This window comes from Myotis davidii, unplaced genomic scaffold, assembly GCF_000327345.1.
Source record: "Myotis davidii unplaced genomic scaffold, ASM32734v1 scaffold1017, whole genome shotgun sequence".
In the NCBI taxonomy this organism is placed as follows: Eukaryota; Metazoa; Chordata; class Mammalia; order Chiroptera; family Vespertilionidae; genus Myotis; species Myotis davidii.
In genome coordinates, this window is record NW_006288361.1 from 1,048,207 (window position 1) to 1,056,652 (window position 8,446).

The window sequence follows — 8,446 nt, forward strand, 5'->3', positions numbered from 1 at the left end:
TGCTAATCGCTGTGTCTAAAAAATATGCCATTCTTAGAAAGGTACTATTTCTGATTTTCAAAAATTAGCTGTGACCATTGGAAACTAATCATAGGAAACTACAAACTTAGCACATGTCTTGAAGTCTGTATAGAAAATATAAATCACGTCAAGTTTCAAACTCTCACTTATTAGTGTACCACTCAACCTTGGAAAAATAAAAAGGTAGTCTCCAAAGGTAGTCTTTGTTTTAAATGCCGTTCTTTAAAAAGGAAACTGTTCCTTTTAACTTTACAACACCCCCATTTCAAATCATATCATTTAATTGTCTTGGTCATGGGCATTTCCAAGATGAGATTTTATATTTCGCTCCCATAGCTTCTGGTTATCATAAAACCCATGCTTGCCTGGCCAGTGTTGCTCAGTGGTCAAGGGTTGACCTATGAAACGGAAGGTCATGGTTGGATTCCTGATCAGGGCACTTGATTGAGTTGCAGGCCTGATCTCCAGTAGGGTGAGTGCAGGAAGCAGCCAATCATCAATTCTCTCTCATCATTGATGTTTCTATCTCTCTCTCCCTCTCTCTTCTTCTCTGAAATCAATAAAAATATATGGAAAAACAAAAAGAAAACCCATGCTTTTCTTTATTGAAGGAGGGTGGTCCTGCTGATGTTGGTGTAACCCTTTCAATATTCCTCACTTTGCTCCTGCAGGCATTTCCTCAGGCTCTCTACCTTAGTCTTCATTAAAAGCTGCTGTTACCGAAAGGGTTTTTGGAGTAAGAGTTGGAAGAGTTTCCTTGGGTTTACTGTTATGCCCATTTTAATAGGGGGTGGAGTGAGGGGAAGGGAGCTGACTGTGGGCCCTGCCGATTGGCCAGGAGCAAGTCGGGTCTTGTTACACAGGATGTGGTCATCTCTCTGGCGCGCATGTTCCTTGATTGTCATTGGTTAGTTTAAAGAAATCCCAGCTTCCGGGAAGAAGGTACTTTCCTGAGCACATGGCGGCTGCCGCAACATGGAGGAGCCGGGGCAAGATGGAGGGCATAGCCCTCGCCCTTACTTCACAGGACAAAGTGGGCAGTGAGGAGATCAGGGAGCTCACTGGACTTGGGGGAGAAATAAAAGAGTGGTTGAGAGAGGCCCTAGCCTCAGACTGCCCAATGGATTGCTGCTGCTTCTTTTTTTTAAAAAAATATGTCTTTACTGATTTTTTTTAGGAAAGGAGGAAGGGAGATGGAAACATGATTGATGAGAGAGAAACATCTATTGGCTGCCTCCTGCATATCCCCCACTGGGGATTGAGTATGCGTCCTGACTGAGAATCAAACCAGTGACCTCTTGGTGCCTGGGAGGATACCTAACCAACTGAGCCACACTGGCCAGGCTAGGTTGATCCAAGTATGATGGCGTGCCTGATGCTTGCTTTCTTTGCCATCTGACTGCCGATGGCAAATCTAAACTGGAGATCATTGTAGGCTTTGCTGGGAGGCCTGCAGCTTCCTCAGCTGCTGGCTTCTCAGCACGGCGACTGGAATTTTCCCTTCCATTCCTGGAAGACACTGTCTTAGTTTTCCCAGGTTTTTCTGCTGCTTCTTCGGGTCCTCTGGGGGCTCCAACTCAATGCTGCTTCTCAGGCTTCTCTCCAGCCTTCCTGTCCGTTGTTCCCCACCAGGGCCTCCCTGCGCCACCCCACCCCACAGGCTAGGCTGCTTCTTGATGCTACAATATTATTGTGTGACCTTTCATAACTTCCCTACCTCTCTGTGCCACGGTTTCCTTATCTAAAAAAGGAGAATAATAAAATTACCTTAGGTTGGTATTGGGTAGAACAATACATACCTGTGGCTCATAGTTGAGCAAAATGTTAAGTGTTATCACTATTGCTGAAAGCCTTTGTTACAGGGCAGTGAAAAGCGAGGAAAATTCCAGGGCAAAAGGAATAAGGAAACTGAGACAAGAAAGTTAAAACAAGGCCAAACAGTGCAGGCCATTTACAGCCAGCTTGTAAATTGCAAGCCTTTATCTCTCCCAAGCAAATGGTTAATGCCTCTCCAACTGAAGAATGCAGAAAAGTAGAGGAGAAGGGGGAGAGAAGGGAGTTTTTCTCATGCACTAACCAGTGGTTCTCAACCTTCTGGCCCTTTAAATACAGTTCCTCATGTTGTGACCCAACCATAAAATTATTTTCGTTGCTACTTCATAACTGTCATGTTGCTACTGTTATGAATCGTAATGTAAATATCTGATATGCAGGATGGTCTTAGGCGACCCCCGTGAAAGGGTCGTTCGACCCCCAAAGGGGTCGTGACCCACAGGTTGAGAACCGCTGCATGACTAAACAAAGAAATCGGCCATTTTGGGGAAGGGGACAGGACAGGTTTTTGCTTGTTTGTTTTGTCTTTTTTACTCCCTAAACAAAGAGCCAACAGTCTTAAGGCTTGGCAAGATAAAATTGCCAGGTGCTTCTCGTGCATGCTGGGAAGGCCACACAAAGTAAAAAGGGACCTTGAGAGTTAATCTGTATCAAGATATTCTGCAGAGGAATTTTGAAACTTATAGACAGGAGGCTATATAACACTTCGAACGCCCATCCAACTCACCACTCAGATCAGCTGAGTGATGCCCACCTGCGTCCCAAACTGGATGAAGTAGATTTGCTCGCCTTACTTCTTTAATCAATTTGCTTGCTCTAATTGCTTTACTAAATTGGCTTTATCACAACACAATCAGGGTCTCTTGTTTACACTTATTTATACAAGACAGGAGTGTGTGTGTGGGAGGAGTCCTCTCCCTCCCTCTCAACGGGCTATTCATAACATCTTTTCTGGGGATTTTGGGCTATGTGTGTGTTTCTGTCAATGATATTGCCCACCCTGTGGGTTCTGAGGTGCAGGGATCAACTGTGACTTTTTAAGTAAAGAAAATAGGCCTGGCCCTAACCAGTTTGGCTCAGTGGATAGAGCACTGGCCCGCGGACTGAAGGATCCCAGGTTTGATTCCGGTCAAGGGCAGGTACCTCTGTTGCAGGCACATCCCCAGTGGGGGGTGTGCAGGAGGCAGCTGATCGATGTTTCTCTCTGATCAATGTTTCTAACTCTCTATCCCTCTCCCTTCCTCTCTGTTAAAAAAAAATCAATAAAATATATATTTAAAAAAAAAATAGGCCTGAAGGACTTGTGGGAGTTGGACCCTGTGATGGGAATTGCACATATGTGTGAAACACCTCCTCTTCAGGTAATGGCATGACTTTTAATTGGATGCTGAGGCTATTTATGTGTTAGTCCCTCTGGCATATTCTCAGCCCATTGTACACCTACTGTGAGGGTTAATCTGTGCTTCCACCAAGGACACATTGCAGCTTCGTGCTGCCCCCTAGAGGACGGGAAAAGTCACTAGCAGGAGCCAAGTCTGCACAGCCACGAGTACTTGATGTGAATGACATCTCTGCATAACTTGAATATCTTCATTTGAATTTGGCATCATTGCATTTGGAGTCCCTTGGCCTAGGTTCCTCATCAGAAAAATGAGGATAATAACGACTCCCTCATAGGACTGTGGTGAGAATCAAATATGATAATAGCACATGTGAAATCTTATAATTTTAGATACATCTGCTTTATTGTAGTAATAATAGTTGGAGTAATTATAATTCTCGTCAGTTCTCTCTGAGAGACGGGTTTGAGTTAGAAGACTGTGTAATAGGACTCTCCCTTAGAATCAAAGTCGCCATCAGGCTCTGACCACAATTCTTAGTCCCTCATTCTGACTCAACGTAGCATTTCAAGAGTTTAGTAAAACAATAGTTGGCTCCAGTCTAGATGACAAACTTGCAACCATGGGCTGGGAGTGGAGTCCTCTGTTAGCTGGTGAAACTAGAATTTCCCCCTCATCCTCTGAAAAGCAGATAATTGCTGCTAATGGTAATGGGGCAACCCAACCTAAGACCTTATCAGGGTTTTCCTCCAACCTCTTCCTTGTTTCTCTCTCCCCCAGGGCCTTTGCTCCAGGGAGACATTCTCATTGTATGTGTATGTGTGTGTGTGTGTGTGTGTGTGTGTGTGTGTGTGTGAGAGAAAAGTTGTTTTTTTTTTTTTTTTTTTTTAAATAATAACCACCTGAGAATGCTGCCTTCAGCCCCTTGGGCTGAGGGTTCTATAAAAGCTGAGCAGAGCTCTCATCAGTCCAGCTCGGGGAGGGCTTGCCACCTGCCTGCTCACCTTCTCCAGCATCCTGTGCTCCCTGCCGCCTGAACCATGATCAGGAAGGTCCTCATCTTCTCTACCTGGTTTGTCCTGGCTGGGACTTTCCCCTTAATACTCCCAAGTAAGTGGACCATTGGGGGGTTTCTGGGAGAAGAGGGCTAAGATCTCTCATGGCGTGTGTGTCTGTGTAAGGGGGGTGGCACGGGGAAGAGGGAGCTAGCTAGCTAGAGAGAGAGATACGAAGTGAAAGTTATAAAGTGAAATGGTTAAAACTATATTGACTTGGATTTAAGGTGAGGATGGGAGGTTGAGCTCTGAGGCCTTGGGCAGTTGAGTGGCTAAGCTAAGATTTGGGCTGTGTGTTTGAATTGACTTGATTAAGGTAGAAAGGCTGGGCAGGTGGGATTAGGGTAGGTGATTAGAGAGCTACTGTGGGTTTTCTGTGTTCTCCTCCACTGTTGGGTGCTAAAGAGGCTTTACTTTATTTAATGGAGGTTTATAACTCCTAGGCTGTATCCTCATTTCGTAGCTGAGTAAAGTTCAAAATGCTTTACAATTCAGCTCAGTCACACACAATGGAGACCAGCCGGTCTGGAAGGGAAACGTGTGAATCACGTTGGGAAAGGAAAGGAGGAGGAGTCCTGTGGACCAGAGGAAGGAAGTTTCTCCCCAAAGGCTTTCTTTTCCAGTCGTTCCTGAATTCATTTCTAATGAGGAGGGCTGTCTATTCCTTTGCATTAAAATGGTTACTTTCCCCAGCCCAAGAAGGCCCTGTTTGCACCCTCATCAGGCCTACATGGTTATGATGCTTATATATGGTTAGCAAGCCCCCAAATAACTGGACTGGATACTCTATGGGACACTCTGCAAAATGAAGTCCTAGACATTTAATGAGCAAATCATAAGAGTAGCCCATTTTAGAGTCAATTCCATTGTTATTTCTCCTTTTTTATTGAATGTATTGGGGTGATATTGGTTAATAAAATTATATAGGTTTAAGGTGTACTATTCTATAATCTGTCATCTGTATACTGTATTGTGTGTTCACCAATCCAAGTCAAGTCTCCTTCCATCACCACTTACCCCCCTATATCCTCTTCTACCTCTTCTGCATCCCCTTGATTCCATTCTTGATAGGCACCTTGGAAATAGCTGTTTTCCTTGCTCTTTTCCCCCTCTTTGTTTTTAAGTTTTCAGAAACCTGGAAGGATTACAGAGGGGGAGTTTTTAGAATGTTTATTCTGTTTTAGTCTGATTAATTCACATCTAGAGGCACAATATCCAACGTTCCTTCCTAAACTGACCCTTCAAGAAGGGTGGTGTAGGGACACTGAGCATACGACTGGGTGGCAGTTAGCCTTCTGGACGTTCTAGCAGTTGGCAGAAGAGAGACTTGTGGGGAGGTGCCATTTGATTCGTTATACCTAGTTATGCCCTGCTTTCCCCAGAGAAGATCTAGCTTGGAATGGGAAGGGTGTAGAGATGGTGGAGATACTCTTGCTAGAAAATATTTTGAGCGGTTTGTTTTTTTCTAGACATCGACTATCATGCAGACATGTTCAAGGACTCAGAGTTACAACCTGAACTAAATTCAATCATTGACCCAGAATCACCCACTGACCTGGACCTCGCTGGTGCTGTAGAGTCACCCACTGCCCTGGACCTCACTGATGCTTTAGAGTCACTCACTGACCTGGACCTCGCTGATGCTTTAGAGTCGCTCACTGACCAGGACCTCGCTGGTGCTTTAGAGTCGCTCACTGACCTGGACCTCACTGATGCTTTAGAGTCGCTCACTGACCTGGACCTCGCTGGTGCTGTAGAGCCATTCACTAACAAGGACCTCACTGATGCTTTAGAGCCATTCGCTAACAAGGACCTTGCTGATGCTGTGGAGTCATCCACTGCCCTTGACCTCACTGGTCCTGTAGAATCATCCACTGCCCTTGACCTCACTGGTCCTGTAGAATCATCCACTGCCCTTGACCTCACTAGTCCTGTAGAGTCATCCACTGCTCGGGACCTCACTGATGCTGTAGAGTCGACCACTGATGCTTATTTGGAGAATACACAGGCTTTGGGTAAGTAAGGGTTCTGACTGCAGGAGTTGGTGGGAGCCCATCTTTTACATTTCTGAGGGAAAGGCTACTTTCCTCCAGTGAACTGGATTCCCCGCATACGAAGTGACCACACCCATTTCCCATTCTGTTTTCCTAGGATTGTCTACCGAAGTGGGGTCCACTATCCCCAGCATTATGGGAGAAGCCACTGAGGCCGCCACAGGTAAAAATTCCTGTCTTCAAAAATGCAGAAAGGTCTCCCTGCCTCTCTTTCCTTATTTACAGCTCATTGCATAGGAATGTCCTGAGGTAACTTTTACAGCTGGGGATACCTTGCTGCTTTGTTCTCTGAGATGATACTTGTACATTGTGAAATGCTTACCACAGTACGGTTAGTTTCTTTGAAACTTGAGGAAAATTGAAGGATTTTCCCCGTGTCAGCAGATGGAACCATTTGAACACCAGCCTGGAGGTTGCCCTGACCTGGTCTCCAGGACCAGCCTTCTGGGCTTCTCTAAAGAGGACGAGCTTCTTGTGTCTCCAAAGGATCAATGGTTAGGGTGGCAAAATAGCTTAAGAATTTGCTCTTCTTTTCCAGTTGATTACAATTCAATTTACACAGGGAACATTTTGAATGAAGATCATATAAGTAAATCTTATTAGAATTTAGGTTGAACAGAAGAAAGGGGGGGTTTAAAAGCCTCCTAAGTGAAGCAGTGGTCCTATCTCTGCCCATCTCGGTCTCAGGCCTTCATCTGCTTACATTTTCCTCTCTGCCTTTTAGCCACAAGGCCAATGCCTCTGTCACAATGAACAAAACCCCATTGTTTGTGGGATGCCTTCATTATTGCTAAGAAAGAGCCATGGGCCTTACCTACAAAAACAATTTTAAACAATCTGCTCCTTATATCTACAAATAATAGCGAACATTTGTTGAGATTTACTGTATTCATCACTGCCCTAAATGTATTGGGGGAATGGAGGCAGTAGTAGCAGGAAGCTAGAAATTGTATTTTAGTGGCAACTAAGGGGCTTTAAATTCTTCCTTTTCCACTAATTATCCTCCTCACAGAATATCTCACATTTGCAAAATGAAGCTCTATCTCAGTTGTACTCTCACTGCCCAACCTGTAGGGGTTGATTAAAAAGCTAATGTAAGTTAATGCTGCCTCCCACCCTAATCCTCCCACTCTTAACACCCCCATCCCATGGGGCAATAAGAAAATTCTCATGTTCGACTATAAGAGCAAGACGCAGCCTCATGGCCCAGATGCATGTTGGCATTTCTGCTAATAAACTGAACCCCATAGCCTGCTTCTCAAGAGATGCTTTCTGGCTGTGGCAATTACCAATGAAATGAGTTTTATTTCCCCCCTGAATCAGGAGGTGCCAGTTTTAATAAAGGGCCCCGCTCTTGGCTTTTAGTTTTTTGAATCCACTAATGTGGCTTCTTCATGCAGTTAAATGGATACCTGGACAGTGTGTAAATATCTCTTTTAAGGAACCAGGAGAAAGAGGGGGAATAAGCGATTAGACCTTAAAGAAATTCAGTTACATCCACAAGGTCAGAGTGGGGAGTGGGAAAGATGAGTCTAATCTTTTGAGCCCCAGAGTCTCTGTTTTCTTTTGATAATGCTTATTTTTTTTATTTTTTTTATTTTAGAAAATGAAGCAGATTCTCCATCGGCTGCAATTTGACTCTCCTAACCACAATTTTCTAAGAAGACTCGGAGCTTCTGCACAAGCCGCTGTTCTATTCTAGGAGCTTGAATAAACCGAAAAGACCCATGAGCCTTAGTATATACCCAGCTAAGGATAAACACAGTGGAATTGTCCACAGACAGAGGATGTGCACATTTCTGAACCATGTCCATTTAATATGAGACCAATAAATGTTCATGAGATAACAGACTACTTAGTTGCCTTGTGTTAGTACCAATAATCATGTGATTCTCTCTGATAGAGACTTCAGGCTCCCAACTCTTCATGACCATAGGAAAGCATGAAATAATCCTATGAAAACTGTATTAGCTTTTCTAGTCCTGCTCTAACAAAGTTCTGCAAACTTATTAGCTGACGACAACACAAACCTGTTATTTTACAGCTCTGAAGTTCAAAAGTCTAAAAGACATCTCATTGGGTTAAAAAACGTGTCAGCAGGGCTGCGTTTCTTTCTGGGGGCTTCGCGGAAGAATCCATTTCT

The 8,446-nt window shown here is 44.3% G+C and overlaps 1 pseudogene; it reads right to left on the minus strand.

The window, feature by feature from the left end:
* Positions 1-281: 281 nt before the first annotated feature.
* Positions 282-4,254, minus strand: LOC102772765 (annotated as a pseudogene).
* Between the last annotated feature and the right edge of the window lie 4,192 nt (positions 4,255-8,446).